Source organism: Pezoporus flaviventris, unplaced genomic scaffold (genome assembly GCF_033815535.1).
Source record: "Pezoporus flaviventris isolate CSIRO_AGI_PZ_B2104156 unplaced genomic scaffold, CSIRO_AGI_Pfla_v1 ptg000083l, whole genome shotgun sequence".
Classification (NCBI taxonomy): Eukaryota; Metazoa; Chordata; class Aves; order Psittaciformes; family Psittacidae; genus Pezoporus; species Pezoporus flaviventris.
In genome coordinates this window covers 8,691,074-8,709,574 of record NW_026892631.1, presented here as the reverse complement: position 1 = coordinate 8,709,574, position 18,501 = coordinate 8,691,074, and the positions used below count along the sequence as shown (strand labels likewise).

The 18,501-nt window shown below is 44.4% G+C and overlaps 1 long non-coding RNA gene across 1 annotated transcript in view; it reads left to right on the top strand.

Annotated features, from left to right (window-relative positions):
* Positions 1 to 820: 820 nt before the first annotated feature.
* LOC133280454 (uncharacterized) overlaps positions 821 to 18,501 on the top strand; it is a 72,913-nt gene continuing 55,232 nt past the window's right edge. Inside the window, exon 1 of the long non-coding RNA XR_009747172.1 lies at positions 821 to 1,107. This is a non-coding gene — a long non-coding RNA (uncharacterized LOC133280454). The remainder of the gene's footprint in view (positions 1,108 to 18,501) is intronic.

Genomic DNA, 18,501 nt, shown 5'->3' with positions numbered 1-18,501 from the left:
ATCTGTCTTCTAGGGTCTGAGCTAAACATGGGCAGGACCCTATTGGTTTCCGTGGGAGCTGGATGGCTCATAAAGGCACCTTTTTTAGACATGATTTGGTACTCTCAGCTCTGGTCAGTGCTTTCAAATACTTGAATTTCATTAAGTTAATAGTGTGTTCAAAGATAAGATGGTCTTTACTAGTTCTGCCCTCATCTCCGGCTGCACAATCTTGAACAAAGCATGCAGGTCAGAACCTCCTATTTTGTATTTGTTGGTCCATTTTCAGGTAACATTGGTGAATTGTTTGACTTCCCAAGGTGTCCAACACCCTCAGGGTAAGATTCCCATATTAAAAAACCATGAGAGTACACCTTTGCTCAGCAGACACTGAGTTTGAAGGGCTGTCCTACATGCTCCATGCTGTACACATCCTAAGGGTATAGAGGTAAATGAAGACATGCAAAGCCAGAGCATCCTTTGCAAAGGGAGTGTGGTGACACTCCCTGCTTGGCACACAGGGATGGTGAGTGTTTCAGATGGGGGGACCCTGTTAGGGGCTGAGGTACCACACTGCAATGTGCTTGTAACAGTTTTCCAATACCTACAGGGGGCTGACTAGAAACCTGGAGAAGGGCTTTTGACGAGGACTTGTAGGGACAGGACAAGGGGGAATGGCTTTAACCTGTCAGAGGGGAGATTGAGATGAGACATTAGGAAGAAATTCTTCCCTGTGGGAAGAGTCCCCATCTTCTGAAGACTTGTAGTTAGTTTTTAACTCTGTTGGGTCACAAGGAGACTGTTACAGCTCTCCCCTCAGCTGTGTGAGGATGGTATTTCACACCTCTCATCTATAAGCAGAGCAAAGACTCTCCCAGCTGTCTCACATCACTCATCAGTGAAGTGGGCACTAATTAGATAAACACATGCAGCTGTGGCAGCTCTTATTGCCATGCACCTGCGAGCACCACGTCTGGTAGTTGCTGTGGTTGCTCTTGCTAGAAGGTGGGAGAAGTTCTTCTGGTCTGCGTAAGCTGTCCCATAACTGGGAACCTCTATACCTTGGTTTTCTGTGGGTGAAGGGTGTTGTGAGCTCAGGAGGTGCCCCTGCAAGCAGTGGAGTAAAAGGTAAGCTCTCCTCTTAGTGAATAGCTGCTGCAGAAGACAATGTGTTACAGGGTGCTTGGAGGGAGAAGCTGGAGGAAAGCTTCTGTGTTTGAAGTCAATGCTAAAGCTCGATTTAAGTGGTGCATCTGCTTCATTGGGCACTAAAACTGCTCTGACCTTTTCCTCTGTGTTCTGTTTGGGTAACTGTGGACAGATGAGAGTTGCATTGATGAGCCGGTTCCTGAAGCATGAGCTGCCCTAAGTTGCAATAGACGCTGTGTCTATAAACGTGTCTGTGGGCTTGGCAACTTTGCTGGGTTCAAGGTTAATGTCAGCTATGTAACACTCACATGAGCTTACTCAGTCTTGTAGGGAAAGCCCCTTGAAAATGGCTGTATTTTAAACGTGGTTGTACAGCATCTGTGGTTATGGCCCTGTGGGTATAGCTGCTCCAGAATATGTGTGTAGTTTTGGCTGTATAGTGCTGTCTCAGGAAGAACTGCAGCATGTGTGGTTGGTTAGAAAATTCAGCAAATTTTATAAGTTATCTTATTAAGCTGCAACTCGGGATAAGGATGTGATTCTCTGAGTTGCTATGCTGACTCCTCTTTCTGGAGGTCTGATACAACGTCCTCTGCTCTCTTAGATAAGGAGGCAGCTGTAGGCAAACCTGTGCAGGTGACAAACATGGCATTCCTTGTTTTAGGTGGACATAGGGAGATAAAAGAGATGAAGTAAAACTAACATTCAATTTCTGTTCTTCTGGTGAAAATCCACCTGTGTGTAAATGGTTACTACACAGTCCATGTGCAACTCACAGCCCCGTATACCCCTGTATCTTGGCAGTGAGGACGCAGGTATGCTATGGCTGAGGGTGATATGTCCTGTGCTCCAGAGAGCTGGAGTAATGGTTCCAGAGTTTGCCTGCAAAGCCATGTGGAATAACTGCTTCAATGGCATTTCTGAGTACAAGCTTAGAGGGGAGGAAGGATGGTGAAATATTTGTAGGGCTGATGGTTAAAGCCAATGGTGCAAGCTCTGCTGCCGGAGGGCTGTAGGCAGTTACTGGAGAATGGTAGCAGGTTCTTGCTATTATTAATCCTTTAGGATCTGGTGAAGTGCCAGTACAGGTGTTGGCAGCTTGTCTGGAGTGATTAATGGGCTTTATACTCTTTACCCTTGGAATTTCACCAAACTTGCATGAAATTAGTACCATGTGGGTTACGCACGGTAGAAAAAGAACAGTGTTCCTTAGTGATGGGAATGAGAAAGGAGAGGAAATGAAGCACCAACAAACTGGAAGGTATTTTTAACAGACAAATAAGGAATTTTGGAAATTCAAACTTTTCGGGGAGGGGAAATTATCTCCTTTTACCAAGAAAAACCAAACCTGAAACCAGAGTGACCCTCCTGGCCTACTGCATGGACCAATCCTAATCAGACAGATCCTTTACAGGTGCCTTCCCACTGATGTCATCAAGGAAAAGCCTGCAGCTTCTTGCAGCCTGGGAGAGCACATCATTCCCCATGTTCAAAAGAGTCTCAGCCAGGCCCAGTGGGGATTTAGCTTTCAGCACATGCTTAACATCCCTTTGAGGCTTTGTGTGCATGAGTGCAGGTACTGCTGGGGTTTTAGCTTCTGCTGCAATGGATGCTGGAGTGCCTGGCTGCATGGGTGTGTTTGAACTGTGGCTTAGGGAAAGAGCATGTTTGATATAATGCAATATCCTGATTGATGAAAGGAGGGATATAATATTTATCTGGGTATCACTGGAGTCGGGTTATTCTCTGTGCATCCTTAAATCCTTGAATGAACCTTTGCAAGACTTTGGGTAAAAAGACCCCTGTGCTCAGGCTGTGAGAGCGCTGCCATGTGAGGACAGTTATCCATAGAATCTATTTATGTTAGGGAGCTCATATGATGCATTTAGAAAAGTAACAGACCCCAAAGTTATGCAGCACGGCAGTCCTAAGGTAAGCAGGCAGTCTAGACACCTCCAGCAGTTCCATAAGGATGCATTGAGGGCTCATTAATATTTCACAGAGCAATGAGATGTTGTATATTAAAGTATTAAAATATAATGTTAGTCATTTAGTTGCCTTGAAGTGGAAAACAAACTGCAAGAAGACATCTCATAGGGAAAAAACCATCAGGGTAGACTTGCAACTTACATGTGAGGCTTTGTTGGTATAAAAAGGGTGCTAGGTATGAAAAGGGAAGTGATTTTCTAGTTTTCTAGCCATATATATTTAAACTATATATTGTACCCTGGGATACACCCACCGCAACTTATTCATGTGCATTCACAGGAGTAATGACAGCTGTGTTCAGAGGTTCCTGAAGGCAGGATTACAGGCTGTTGGCTCTGTGAGTACACGTAGCTGCTCAGCAGCTGAAAATGAAGATGCTTTATGAGGATGCTGATATTCCAACTGCTGAGTAGTAACTGAAGCCAGTGGGGTTACTCCTGTGAATGACTGTTCCCTGGGTGAAGCCTCAGGCAGGGAAGGCTGAATGGTTTGTCCTTTATAAGACACAAGCTGTAGCATAAACCAAGCTTCATCCCAAGTGCAGGGCACCTCTTCAGGCTACTGTGGTGAAAACATGCCTTGTTTGGAATGAAATACCTTAAGCTGCTGTGGCCTCTTCCTCTCCACGTGGCAGAGAAAGTGATGGAGGAAAACAGAGGGCTCCTTCCTTATTTTTGCTTTACTGGTGATTCACAGTTGAGGTTTGTCAAGAAAGACTAAGGGAAAAGCAGTAAAACTAATTGGTATCTGTGGCGCTCGCTTTGTTCTGAAATTAGAGCTCCAATTTAAAGCCAAGGGGGTTAGACTTAAACTACTGGATTTGAAAATAATGTTTTCTTTTGTCCTAGGCCTATAAATAAGAGAGGAGCCTTTGCTGTATATTGTTATTAAATGTGAGATCCCATCCCTGGAATCTCCAGGGGACTCAAAGTCCAGGTCTGATTTGTGCAGTATTGACCCATATCTGATACCAATTTCTGTCACTTGCTCGTTTTCCTCAGTAGTCATGGGGAGAGTAATGCAATATTCAACACTTCACTATGTGTTTGACAGCCTAGGGGGTTTACATTTCTAGGGTTGTTTCTAAACATTGATTCAGTTCAAAACCATCAAGGGCTGCTCCCTCCATCATCTATACCTAGTGACACACGTGTGAGTGCCACTCATAGAATAGTTAGGGTTGGAAAGGACCTTAAGATCATCCAGCTCCAACCCCCCTGCCATGGGCAGGGACACCTCACACTAAACCATTTCCCCCAAGGCTCTGTCCAGCCTGGCCTTGAGCACCACCAGGGATGGAGCATTCACAACTTCCTTGGGCAACCCATTCCAGTGCCTCATCATGCTTACAGTAAAGATCTTCTCCCTTATATTCAATCTAAACTTCCCCTGTTTAAGTTTTAACGCAGTACCCCTTGTCCTATCGCTACAGTCCCTAATGAAGAGTCCGTCCCCCAGCATCCTTATAGGCCTCCTAAAATCAATGCCTTTTCAAACTTTGCCTCACCAACAAGTGAACCCCACACCTGTGGGGCACTGCTGCTACTCTGGGCCAGCAGCAAGTCCTCCTGCCAGCCCACAGCTGGATCCTGCACAAACAGTTATCCCCATCACCAGGAAATTGTCAGCTGAGGGCCACTGTTTTCATTTGATTTGTAGACACCGAATTGCCTGCTTTATGCAGAGGTCTGGGCAGACTTGTCCTTTATTTGCTGCTCAATGTTATGTTTGTTTCTCAGTCAAATGAATTTTTGTAAGTGCGGTAAGGACAGTTGAAGGCTTTAAAGCTGTGATGTTTGGAGGAATGTGGTGCTTAGCTTCATCTCCAAATACCATCTATATATATTTGAAAAGCCAGACATCTAGGAAGAGTTTCATATATGGAAGTTACACTTACCTCTACTTTAAAAAAGCCCCAGCACCACCAGAGAGCAGAGGTAAAAAGCAGTCTCTCTTTCTGGCTTTAAAAATGCACACTCTGCAAGCAGTTGAGAATAGCAGCCTCTTCAATAGGTGTCTTCTCCGTAGGTTCTGAAACACTGTATGGAAATAGTTCAATGTCATCAACTTAGCAGTCTTACAGTACCTAAATCTGGAGAGGGGCTTTTGATAAGTGCCTGTAGGGACAGGACAAGGGGGAATGGCTTTAACCTGACAGAGGGGAGATTGAAATGAGACATTAAGAAGAAATTCTTCCCTGTGAGAGTGCTGAGGCCCTGGCACAGGGTGCCCAGAGAAGCTGTGGCTGCCCCATCCCTGGCAGTGTTCAAGGCCAGGTTGAACACAGGGGCTTGGAGCAACCTGGTCTAGTGGAAGGTGTCCCTGGTCATGGCAGGGATTGGAACTGGATGAGCTTTAAGGTCTCTTCCAACCCAAACCAGCCTGTGGTAAATTTTTGTCTTTAGGTATTCAAGCTGAGGTGGTGCAATGTCTTCATCTGCTGGTTGCAGGTGTTGCTGGCTGCAGGGTAAAAGATATGGTGACTGCAGCTATGGGTCACTTTGCCATAGGAAGAGAAGTAGCCTGTACACCAGGCCCTGCAAACAAGAGCCTTCATTGTTAGTAAATAATTTTGATTTATGTTAGTTCCACATGAAAATAAAACCCCCTTAATAGATAGAAATGATGGAATCGCTTAACCTTGGTTCACTTCCAGCTTCACTGAGGAATGGCTACACTGAGGTCTTACAGGTTACATGTGTGTGAAATTAGATTAACACAGTGGTGAGTAGGTCCTTAAAATAAGTAATTGGAGGGGGGAGGGAGGGAGGGAGGGACAACAACAGAGGTTATCTTAGCTTTTGGCAATGAGTTCCTTTGAAATAATGGAAGCATTTCTATTATTTTATTATTTTAGCTCTTGTGAAGTGCTTTTCATCAGTGTTTCAGGGTAAAAGTGTTCTGCAAAGCGCTTACACAGATAACTAATATCGATTACAATCAAAGTCTCTCATCTGAAGTTGATTTAAGGCATGACAAGAGGCTGTTACTATGTGCTTGATACACACTTTCAATAGCTAACATTGGCCTGTAGCTGTTTAAAATATTTAATCTTATAAACAGAGTGCATAAATGCTTTATATGAGCAATGGCCACATTCTAGATAACTCAGTGATATTAATTCATTGTTGTCTGCAGTTTGTAATAACAGACAAGGCGGCGTTGGATTTAATATACATGCAACTTGAGTAAACATTGTTTGTATGTATGGAAGTATTGGTATAGTTTAAATTTCATCTTCTGAATTAATACCATGCATGGGTGTGCGTGTAAAGCCCAGTGTAGGTTGTGTTTAAAACTCCTAGGTAGGCAAATGAGGTTTCGACGTTTAATTCTATAGAAGATGCCCCTCCAACATAATTAAATCTGTTCTCTCTTACTTGCAGAAAAATGAATATTTCATGGAGCTTAGGCATAATCAGGTTATGTGCTTTCTGAAATTCTCAGATGATGTGCAAAGGTTAATCTTTATATTATAAAAAGAAAAGCCTGGATGGTTGTATCTCCAACCTGGGTTGCCTAGGATACCATGTTAAAGGGGACGAAAGGTTCAGGGTATGTATGCATCCTCTTTACACAGAGTCTAACACATCCCAATATGTGTTTAATCCAATAGATGTATAGATTTTTATGTCTGAATAACTCATTATTTTCTCTTGAAAACCAAGACATACAGTGAGGAGGAAGGGATGGGGCTAAAAGGGGAAAGGCAAGTGATGGGAATTGGAACTGAACCACTGAGAAATGGCAAACGCCCAAGAAGGCAGAAGGAGAAGGAAAGAGAAAATGATGAGGCTGGGAGGAGGAGCAGATGCCTGGTAGCTTTAGAGAAACCTGATGTGGATAAAGAGGAATTAAACTGATCAGTTGGTTGTGTACATGTAGCAAACAGGAACTGCAAGGGCTGACAGCCCTTTTTTTACCACCTCACTGTGTTACAGCAGTATAAAATCCTAGAATCCCAGGTTGGAAGAGACCTCGAGGATCTTCTGGTCCATCCTTTCTGAGGCAAAGCATGACCTCGCATGACCCAGCACCCTGTCCACTGAATCTTAAAAGTGCTCAGTGCTGGGATATCCACCACTTCTCTGGGGAGATTGTTCCAATGGCTGATTGTTCTCATTGTGGAAAATTTTCCTCTTGTGTCCAGTCAGAATCTCTCCGGGAGTAACTTGCGCCCATCACCCCGCTCTTTTCCATGTGATTCCTTGTAAAAAGGGTGTCTCTGTCGTCTTTGTAGCCACCCTTTAAATACAGGAACATGGTGATAAGGTCTTCCCTGAGCCTTCTTTTTGCTAGGCTGAACAGAGCTCAGAGCTGGTTTTGCACTTGATATATTTGCTCAAGTCAGCTGAGCTCCACACTGAGCTTATTGGAAACCGGTGTCTTAAACTCCTTTTCTAACTGGAGAATTTCCTGGGTGTATGTATGGCTAAGAAAGGGTTGAGAAAGGGAAAATGCCTGTGTTGCATTTTGGTGACTTGATTATTTCTCATTTCTTATGTCTCTGGAACTACTTTTGGGTCACCTAAGCCTTTCTGTTCCCTCTCAGTCTGACAAGTCTTTTTATAACGAGGCCAGATTCTTGAGCATGCATTGCTATTTGGAGTAAAGCTCAATTCTTGTCGCCCTGAGAAGCAGGGTTGTGCAAATGCTCAGTGTAATGCTGGCATCTGGAGAAGAGAGAAGCATTAAATATATTTGCCATGGGCTGTGGTGTTTTCCCCTGCTTACTGGATGGGTGCTTCATATCAGGCAAATACAGAGCGCTTCCTTCTGGCACAATACCACTGCACCTACCAAAACCACTGCCTGGGTTTTGCACGTTGTAGATTTATAGCAATGTGGTGGTTGGGGTTTTGCTGGGTTTTTTGGGGGGTGGTGGTGTTTGGTTTTGTGCTTTCCTATGACTAACTGGATCTTGCTGCTGGCACAGCTCAGTGGCTGTAAGAAGTAAGGCATATAAGGTGCTAGCCTGTCGAGCATCCCATGTTATTGCAAGAAATCATTTACTGCTTTGCATCTGTGCTGTCACTGCTTTCTGCAGCAGAAGCGAAACCATAGGGAAAGCTGGAGATCAAAACCTTATTTCCCATTACCTATTTGCTGAATAACATTAGCCTGATATCTTGCACGAGCAGGTGAAGTTACCTCAAATGAAAACGCCATGTAATTCTTTCATACAGGCATATGAGAGAGTTCTGACTGTAGAAAGAATTGAAAGGTTCCCTGCAGTAGCTTAGCCTTGCTGTCAGTAGACCTGTAATACAAATGAGCCCACAGTCAGGGAACAGCTCTTCAGTTTCTTGCAGCAGAGCAATGTTAAATTTCTCTTTTGTATCAGATTTTTCTGACTGGCAGGAACTAAATTTCTTTGCTTAGGAAACAAACGCATCTCCACTGTGGAATTAGATTATAAGGGTCTGAGATGAAAACACCTCTGAAGGTTGAATTAAGTCAATAAGCTTCCCAGCTGGATTTTCCCCTTTCAATCCTGTTTCTTAGGTGCATCACAAATACCCCTTTGGCTGTTGTGATGGGATGGAGTAGGTTGACAGGGAGGAAAGTGAAGAATATTCATATTGCAAAGCCGAGCTTGCTAAAGGGAGGAAGCTTTGTCTTCACAGCCCTCGCATGTGTCATGAGATGTTCTTTTACTAGTCACAGTCTAATGCAAATATTTGTGTATTGTTTGTTCAATATAGTTGTTGATATTCCTTTTGAAAATAGTTGTTGATAGTTGTTAATATTCCTTTTTGTTTTCCTCAGTTGTGGTTCAGCAGAGGAATCTTTCTGTGGTGCATGCCCATGCCCTGTCAAAAATCAGTTTTCCTGGTATCCCAAGATGCTGCAAAGAGTTGCACAGACATTATTTTGCGTGTCTTTTGTGCGACAGCACAGTCCTGTTTTGCAGCCAGGAGACTTATGGGCTGTCGGTATTCACTAGGTTAAAGTGCTGAGCTTTAGGTGTTGGGTGTTATCAGTTAGAAATGATGCTGGAAGTGTAGCAATCTAGCAGGTGTGGGTGTTTGACCATTCCTCTGCCATGTGGGCACCTCGGCAGGGCTCAGATCATCTACTCCCCTATTCATTAACCAGTTCCCAAGTTTGGTTAGCAAGAGATAACAGAGCAACTCCTTAGCTATGCAGGAGCTCTGTTGAAAAAGAGATACTGATGTAGTAAGAATTTGGTGTGATGCATATGCAGTGAGGGGTTTTGTCATCTCTTGATGCTGGATCTACACTCAGATGTTCATTAAAATCAAGACTTTTGATCTGGAGAGAATTTCCAAAATAACAACAAATAAAGGAAAAACCTGTGCAGGGTCAGGAGGCCCTTGTGGTCCTGTTGTAACTGAAGAGATGTTTGAACAATGAATAATGGTAACGGGGATATTGAATGCTCACTCTATTTGACTCAACGATAGGAAGACAAAATACACTCCCTTCCTGCCAGTAGGCTTCTTATCAATTTATTCCCAGCAAAAGAAAGTAGAGACTTGGTGGGCCTAAATTCAGCTGTAGTCTTTGGAAGGGAGGGTTTCCAAACTGTTAGACTCTTACATTATGACCTTTGAGCAGGACATATTTGGTAGATCCTGTGGCAATAAAAATAGCTTTTTGTTCTCTAGTTGTAAAGAATTCCCAATGTAATTCACTTAAAAGCATTCATTAAATAACAAGATTAATTTCTTGACTTATCATACAATGTCTTGATCTAATATATCAAGGTTGTTTGAAAAGAAACCAAAACAACAAACCACCCAAACACTTGACTCTGAGAAATTAGAAGGGCACAGATGGTGTCGTGGTTTAAACCCAGTCAGCCATAAATCAGCCAGGCAGTCTCTCTCTCATTCTGCAGCTTTTCTTCCCTCTGCTCCTGGAGGGATGGGAAGGAGAATCAAAAGAATGTAACTCCCATGGGTTGTGATAAGAGCAGTCCAGTAACTAAGGTATAACACAAATCACTACTGCTACCACCAGTAATAATAATGGTAAAGGAAATAACAAGGGAAGAGAATACAATACCACCTGCTGACCAGTAATACCCAGCCCAACAGAGCACCCACCGATACCTAGTCCAACCCCGCAGTGCCCTAACCCTTCCAGTAACTCTGTTACATCCTGGGCATGATGTGCTGTGGTACGGAATACCTCTTTGGTCAGTTTGGGTCAGGTGTCCTGTCTCTGCTTCCTCCCAGCTTCCCCTCCTCCCTGGCAGAGCACGAGGCTCAGAAAGTCCTTGGTCAGAGTAAACATTACTGAGCAGCAACTAAAAACATCGGTGTTATCAGCGCTGTTCCCAGGCTGAAAGTCAAAAACACAGCAAGGCACCAGCTACTGAGAAGGAGAAAAATGACTGCTACTGCTGAACCCAGGACAGATGGAGACACTAAAGTAGCTTCAACCTGAACAAACTTCATTAAGTATTTCCTCCTCTGTATCTAGGAGAGTTGGATGTAAAACCCTGAGATAACTTTCTGTGCTCACAACCAAGGGAAGCAGACATTAAATTGGCATGTTATTTGTTTGCATTATCTCTGGTCTCTGAAGCAATTACTTCTGCATATGTTAGCAGGCCTGGAAGTCTTTCAGCTTGCGTGTTTACAGGATGGGAGACAATAGCTGCAAGGTCTGATCCTCAAAGAGCTGAATTAGTTACAAAGCTGACAGGATCAGGCCTCTGCTGATGTCTATAGTGAACACACCAGTTGGGGGGGTGGGGGTGGTTAATCATTAAAAGCTACTTTACTTCCAATCATGGCCCTTTCACTTCGTTCTTCTGGCAGTAAGGCTTGTGCATAAGTGTTGTCTATTGTAGCCTCTAGGAATTTGGTGTTGATTTCATGTGGGTAGTGTCGCTGCCTAGGCTGCTAATGCTTCCTTATAACTACAGTGACATTTCCCCCTTTGGTCCAGAGGTTGTTCTGGCTATTTTCTTTGCACAAGAAAATTTTTGTAAGTGGCTGATAACAAAGTACATAGACATCTAAGCACGCAAATGAAGAGTGATCCAGAAGCTCTCCTCCTGCCTGCCCTTGCTTCTTTACTGCAGTACACAGCAGGTGGAGAGTTCAGCCAGTGAAGGCAGTCCTAGGATTTAATTTTCTGTCTGCTGGAGGACTCTGAATACATGTTTCCCACTTCTAAGTGAACCTGGCCATAAAGAGTCCTAAAGTAGGCTTCTTGTACTCCCTTTCTCACTGAGAAGAGCTCTTTCTCCAGGGTACTTAAGTACCAATTGCTCCACATAGCAAGAGAATTACTAGGCAGCTGAATCATTCAGGTGCTCCCTAGAGAAAGGAAAGCCTTGTGTCAAACCCATCAGTATGCCCTCTGAACTGGTGAGTGAATGGGAATAAGCCAGGTCTCCCATCCTCCATAGTAGGGATGGCAATCAGCAGGCATTGGAGTCAGTTTCCCTCTCCCACTGAGGGAGAAACAGGTGCTTGGTGTCTCCCATCTTCAGTGAGCACCGGTTCCTGGATGGACAGCAGTGCTAGCTGAAGTGTGGGAGATAAAGGAATTGTAAGAAGATGGTGCAGGCAGGTAGATGCAACAGCACTCAGATGCTTTTTGTGCTGCAACAGGGTCATCTGCCCTCATTTGAAATAACGATCTTCACTCTGCGTTTCAGATGGAATAAGACAACTAGCAAGCAGTATGCAATCAATTGATAGATACAGCTTGCATCTGCAGATGTGCACAGGCGAATCTGCGAGCATCAATACTTCATTAAATCGAGAGCGGTGTTTGTACAGACACTTTGATTACAGACATTATTTAATTTAGAGGGTTTTTTTTTGGAGAGGAAGGGGTTCTCAATGGTTGCTGCTGTGAGCACAGGCAGCCCCTCAGAAGAGGGAAGGTTTACAGGAAGGTCCCTACAATTGTTTCGGTATGCTACAAGAGTGAAGCAAATCCTGGGGCAATGAGAAAGAAAGCTGCAGGGCTGTAACATCCGGTACCCTACTGGAGATGGGAGTCGGGACCCCTCAGGAAAAGAAGGAATGTATGGTTCCTGCATGCCCAATAAATGGGGGTGATGCTCTGACTGGAGTAAATCTGTGAATAAATCTGACTGTGAATCCCACGCAGAGATGATTGCTTCCCTCTGGTCCAGAGTGAGTTCCACTCTGAGCCTAATGGCAAGGTAACTTGCTTGCCAAGTTTCGTGGGTCTTGCACAGTCCCTTTCCTATGTCCATTTGAGACAGGATTTAGCCCAAAAAGTGGAACTTCTGGATTCCTGTAGATTTTTGTGGTACCTCAAAGTTAGGGGTTGCAATTCCCTGCTGGAAATGGAGCCTCTGGAGGACAAAAAGCACTTCTAAGCCATAGAAATACAAAGCTCCAAATCATATAATGACAGTCTGGTTCGGGTTGGAAGGGAGCCTCATCTGCTTCCAGCATGTCTCATCAGCTCTCTGCCTTAAGACAAGAAGGTGGTGGTGAATGTGAATGCAGGATATGCCACGCACAGGACCTGGATCTTGCATCTATCCACTTGCTCTTACAGACTGCTTGGACCACGGGGTTACTTCTTGGCAGAAAGAGTTAGTCCTGCTATATACCTACTTCTCCACAATTCTGGAGTAAAAAAACCACTCTTTTGCTGGTGAAAGCAGTAGAGAGAAGATGCTCTGACATTGTAATGTTGGTCACTTGCTGCACACTACCTCCTGCATTATCCAGTTATTTTGCTGAGGTGGCTGAAAAGACAAGTAACCCTGGTAAAACGTGCCCCAGTATGCCTGGAGGGGAAGTCAGTAACAATTTGGATGAAACATTTAAAGCTGTTTATCTCTGAGCCCAGAAAGCTGAGGTTCTGAGGTCAGCTAATTCAGCCAAGTGATGAGACAGTTCAGCACCAAATCCCTGTGCTCTCATTTCATGCTAAGCCTATCTCGGTATGAAGTGTGGTACCCCCTTCTGTGTCAAGGAGCACAGAGGTATTACTCAGGATACCACCCATGGGGTGATGGAGAGTAGGTTCACCAGGCATGGGGAGTGTGAGCAAATGAGCTGATCTCATTGTTTTCTCTCTTCTCTCCAAGGGTTCTGCTGCCTTGTGCTGAATCAATTATTTAGGTTTCATGAATTAGTGATTGATTGATTAAAAGCCTCACTGTGAGTCCAGCGGTTCACTCAAACCCTTTCTCGGCTGAAACACTTGCTCAAATACCAGTATAAGAGATAAGCCTTATTTTCTCAGCCATTTCTGTTAACGAAGGCTCCCCACCCCTTTCAACCTCCCAAACCAAGGATTTGGGATGGAAATGAAGAGTAACGTCTGTTCTGCAGACATCCTCATATGAGAGGCATGGAACAAAATTATTCTGGTCTGTGAGTGAATGCTGCTGTGTCCTATGTGTTGTACAGGGTCCTGCTTTTGCCAGTGTCGGTGCTTGCTTGTGTCTTGAGAGAGGGGGGAAAGAATCCATTGAATACAGTTACTGCAGCCTTTATGGGCCATCTCCAACCACAGCATGCTTAACAGACCACCCAAAATGCTACAGGTCTAGTTTTAAAATGTGACCTTAACATTTTTACTATAGGAGATACATTTCAGCTATAGCAGATAGTGTTTTAGCTTGTCAGGAGGTATGCGATACCTCCATGAGGCCAGGAGGCTTAGTCGTTCCCATGACCTAGGGGCATTTTGCTGCTTGCTGTATTGGAACTGTTTGTGCTTTGGGGTTTTATCTTTTGTTTGCCTACCCCTGCTTGCTTTGGAAACAGCTTTGTAGGTAACCTTCAGCTCAGAGCATCCTCAGTGCAGGGCAGACATCCTGTTGTTTATCTGTCTTCCAGATGTGATGTTTTCTGAAACTGGCGGTATACATTTGATCCTTCGACTTTAGCACTCACAAGGTAATTTTAGTTATCACAACCTTCCTAAATCCCAAATAATGGGAAGAAAAAGTTGCATCAGGGCATGTTTGCTTCCTGGAGCCCAGTGCTTGCTGTCTTGGGCTGCATTTTAAATCCATGTAAGTGAGCAGTGCTGGCGGTGCACTACACTGACCATTTGTCTGAAGTGCAGAGCAGAGTTACCTCTGAGGAAAATAACTTTATGGGAGAGAAGCCAGGAGCAGCCATGAATAAATGCTTGGATGTGTTTCTGGACGCTAGGATATTTACTGTGTAACGACTCCATACTGAAGAAGAGTATGCAGTAAATAGCTTCTGCCAGCAAGTACAAGTACTCCAAAACCAGCTGTTGTACTGAATCTCAGAAATAAGCTTTCTTGTTTTGACTAGCTTATCTTTAGAACTGTGCATGTTTAGTGGTGACCAGCCATCTGCAGCAAGAAACACGTTTCTTGTCAACTCTTTTCTTCCTGGCCTCTTGGAGCTAGGATTTCAGAACCCTTGTGCTCAGCAGGTTCTTGAATTTGTTATCCTGCTCTTTGTGCCTGGAATTGCATTTTTAATGTGTTGGCAGATGGTGTTGGAACACTTAGGAGTTTTTCACCCACAGTTCCCTTGGTGCCAGTTGGGCATTTCTTCTAAGGAGCATTTTTCTTTTCTAATTGCACCATACTGCAGGCTTGCTTTTCACTCTTCCCCAGCAGTAGCACATCCTGCAGTTTTGGGTATGTTACTGCTATCCCAGTTTGGAAGGTGGAAAGCACTGACTTTCAAAACTGTTGCCCTTGTCCTCTCTCCCTCTTAGTTTGCAGTAACGTAAAACTCCATTACTGTTCTTTGCAACCTGTGATGCATCTCCAAGTGGTGCAGAGTTACAGTAGAGAGGAAGAGATTGGGGACACCGTAACTGGTTTGTGGGCAAAGTCTTAGTTGTATAGATTGTCCACTGAACAAATAAGTCTACAAGTTAAATCTATCAGTGTGCTAGACCAGGTTGCTCCAAGCCCCTGTGTCCAACCTGGCCTTGAACGCTGCCAGTGATGGGGCAGCCACAGCTTCTCTGGGCACCCTGTGCCAGGGCCTCAGCACCCTCACAGGGAAGAATTTCTTCCTAATGTCTCATCTCAATCTCCCCTCTGTCAGGTTAAAGCCATTCCCCCTTGTCCTGTCCCCGCAGGCCCTTGTCAGAAGCCCCTCTCCACATTCCTTGTTGGCCCCTTTAGGTACTAGAAGACTGTTAGAAGGTCTTCTCCTCTCCAGGCTGAGCAAGCCTCTTGTTGGGAAATGCACCAAGGGCTACCTAAGTCATCACAGGACCATCTTGCAGAGGATGATCCCAGTCCAGGACCAACTGATGCCTGTGTCTATATAGTTTATCCTTGGCTCCTCCTCTGGTTCTTCAAGCTATGACCACAGAATCCAGGTGCCAGGCTGGGCAGTCGCTGTTCCTGCAGCAGAACTGTAGCTGTAGGGGCATCTGTAGTTGCTATCTGGGAGCTCTGTTCTGCTAGTGAAGAAATGCCCTTTGTTTTTTAATCAGCGCCCCGGTTGTGTCTTCAAATGCACATTAAGAAGCCTGTGTGTAATGTGTCACTTGTACATTAGGTAATAACACAGTTGATTGTAAAAGACCTGTTTTACAACAAATGGGGAAAAATTGGAATTAAAATACATGTGGGCTTCTTCCTCTCTTCCGGTGTTTGCATTTCTTTGCTATTTCAGTTTTCCTACTGTATCTTATTTAAGCCATTCCCAAATAAGATTATGCATGTTAGAAGCAGGAGGTTAAAGCTATGCTGTGTTTACTTGGTTTTATTTATTCTGGATTTAGAAAAAGAACACCTACCAAACCCTTTCAATAAAGGCTGTATATTCAGGGCTTTCTGTTTCATATTATGAAGAATGCTGCTATGAACAGTTAGTTCCAAATTGGGATTGCTCAGAGAGAGCCTTGAGAAACATTACTGGGTTTCTTGCTGTCTATAGAACTTCCTTGAACAATAGATCTGGGAGAATCAAGAGCTTTAAAAGCATCTATGTGGCGTTATTTAGTGTTATGGTCATTTGTCTTTTGTCACTTGCATACTTGTGCTGCTGTCTCGTTCTGGAACTGCTGTACCATTTTGGGGAGTGGGGGAGATAAAATAGCAATGATGGCTTCAGGGGGAGGATGTGCATGTTTATTGCAAGCAGTTTTTCTCTGAAATGCTCTTCTAGCACCTGAGCTGTTATGCATGAAGCAGGAGGAACTGGCATTTCTTATCTTGCAGGTGTGTTGTGGTAAGGTAAAAATATACAATAATATGAATTCTGTTCAAGTATGGGGCTAATACGTGCCAGCCCTTGCCTATGCAGCTCTTCATCATTAATGGATCAAATGCTCATCAATAGGTCTTGATTTACACCATGTCTTCTGAGCTATAGGGTGCATGTTATAGGATGTGTCTTAACTCCCCAACAGTGAGTTAGTTACACCATGGCCGTATCCTATCATGACCTTGGTGTCTCCATCCTTGTTAGGAATGGGGAATGATCTGTATCGATGCTGAGACGTAGGACTTCTGTGTGCCTCCTCTGTCATCTCCTATTGACAGTTACTCAGCAATTGTTTTATGTTGACATTTTAGCAGCTCTAGTGCAGGAACTGAAGTCCATATGAAGAAGGATTTGGAGGTAATGCAGAGGAATGGGACAGGAATGAGGAGGAGATGACAGTAGGGAAACTTCCTGTTTGTAGCATGCTGCCTTTGCTTGATCTTGTTGGCTGTGTTGCTTGGGTACTGAGCCAACACCTGAAGGGAATAAAAGGGTTTAAGTTCTCCCTTGTTACTACAGAGTTTCTGCTTCAGGCTTCAGCTCAAGCCACATGTGGCTGCCTGCTAAGCTTTCTCTGCAATCTGAAAGTGGTCCATGACCCTAAGCTTCAAGCCATATTCGTTGGCCAGTATAAGAAGAGGGGGTTTTGTCTTTTAAGTTACCACACCACACCTCATCTATTAGCAGTGATTTGAATTCCCAAGCACGTGTTTATTCTGGAAGAATGACTTCTTTGTGCCTGGCCAATTTCCGGCTCAGGCTGCAGATTTAGAATCACTTATTTTAAAACCACTCATTTTCCTTAACTTATATATGACTTTAGAAAATAATCGTAGGGAGATGCTTGGGGGAGATAAAGTGTAATATCATGTTATTGTTATTTCATGGCATTTTTCTGCCAAGTTTACTTCTGTAATATAGTTTGTTCTTTTTGTCAGACTCTGAGCATAGAGTGGAATCAACAGATGTAATTCAGGAGAGTTCTTCCATTACTCAAATGATGCAGATTTAACCAATGCTAACTTTATAACCTTGTAAGTTTATACACTTCTGTTTAGAATGAATAAACTATCAAATCCACCTACTGCATCCCTTTCAAGCCCAACTGTCTGAACCAAAGGAAACATCTGCATTGGTCACTTCTCACTTTCAGCATCGTTGCGTGTTTGTGAGTGAATGATACGTGACATGCATGTGAGTGATACATGCAGTCCTTCCAAGGAAGGTGTGATGTTTATAACTGTTCTCTGAAAACAAAGCGTGTAAGCTTGCACAGCAAGAGGGAATAGATTTTGATATTCAATAATTTTCACTTGTTTCTGCCAGGCTCCAAGCAGATTGAGTTATTAGATTATTAGAATTATAATATGCAATGGCACTGAAATCCCTGCTTTGTAGCCTGGGGGCAACCTTAGACTCTGCCACTAATTAAACACACACAGTGTGACTGTGTGCTCCCTGGGTTCTGAACCGCGTGGCTGAGGCTCTTTGGTACAGCAGAACAAGCTGCCAGGGTACAAGGTGCGCATCCCGCAGCGCTGAAGGTAACGAAGGGGATTACAGGGGAGCGCAGGACCGGGGCTTGAATGTTGCCTGTTTCCTTGGAGCTGGGAGTTTGTGTGGCTCTGTCCCCAGGGCCCTGGGCTCTGCGGCAGAAGGGAGAACCCCTCGGAGGTGCTGCTGTCACTAGGTGGTGCCTTCAGCCCAGCAGTGAGGGCTTGGCAGGCAGCTGCAGGGCTTCAGAGCCTGCCGAGGCAGCTCCCTGCCGGCGCTGGAGGTACGGGCTGCAGGGTTAATGCAGCTCGGTACCGCTTTTAAAAGCCCTGCTCGGTGGCCTGAGCAGAGTTTCCTCCCGTCCCTCCCTCCCCTCCTTCTGAAGATGCTCCTTCCAGGCTGCTGCCCCTGTTGGCAGATGAGGATGGGTATTAAAGTGTATTCTGATCCTCCTTAGTTTCTCTTGGAGTTGTAGGAGTGTTACCCCTCTGGAGTTGCCACCTGCTTTGCCTTGCTGATCTCTCCCACCCCTTAGATTGCGCTGGCTTTCTAGAGAACTGGATGTAAACTGATTTCCCTGTGTGCTGGGTTTGGCTGGGATAAAGTTAATTTTCTTCATAGTTTCTGCTATGGGGCTATGGTTTGGATTCGTGCTGGGAACAGTGCTGGTGACACAGGGATGTTTTAGTTACTGCTG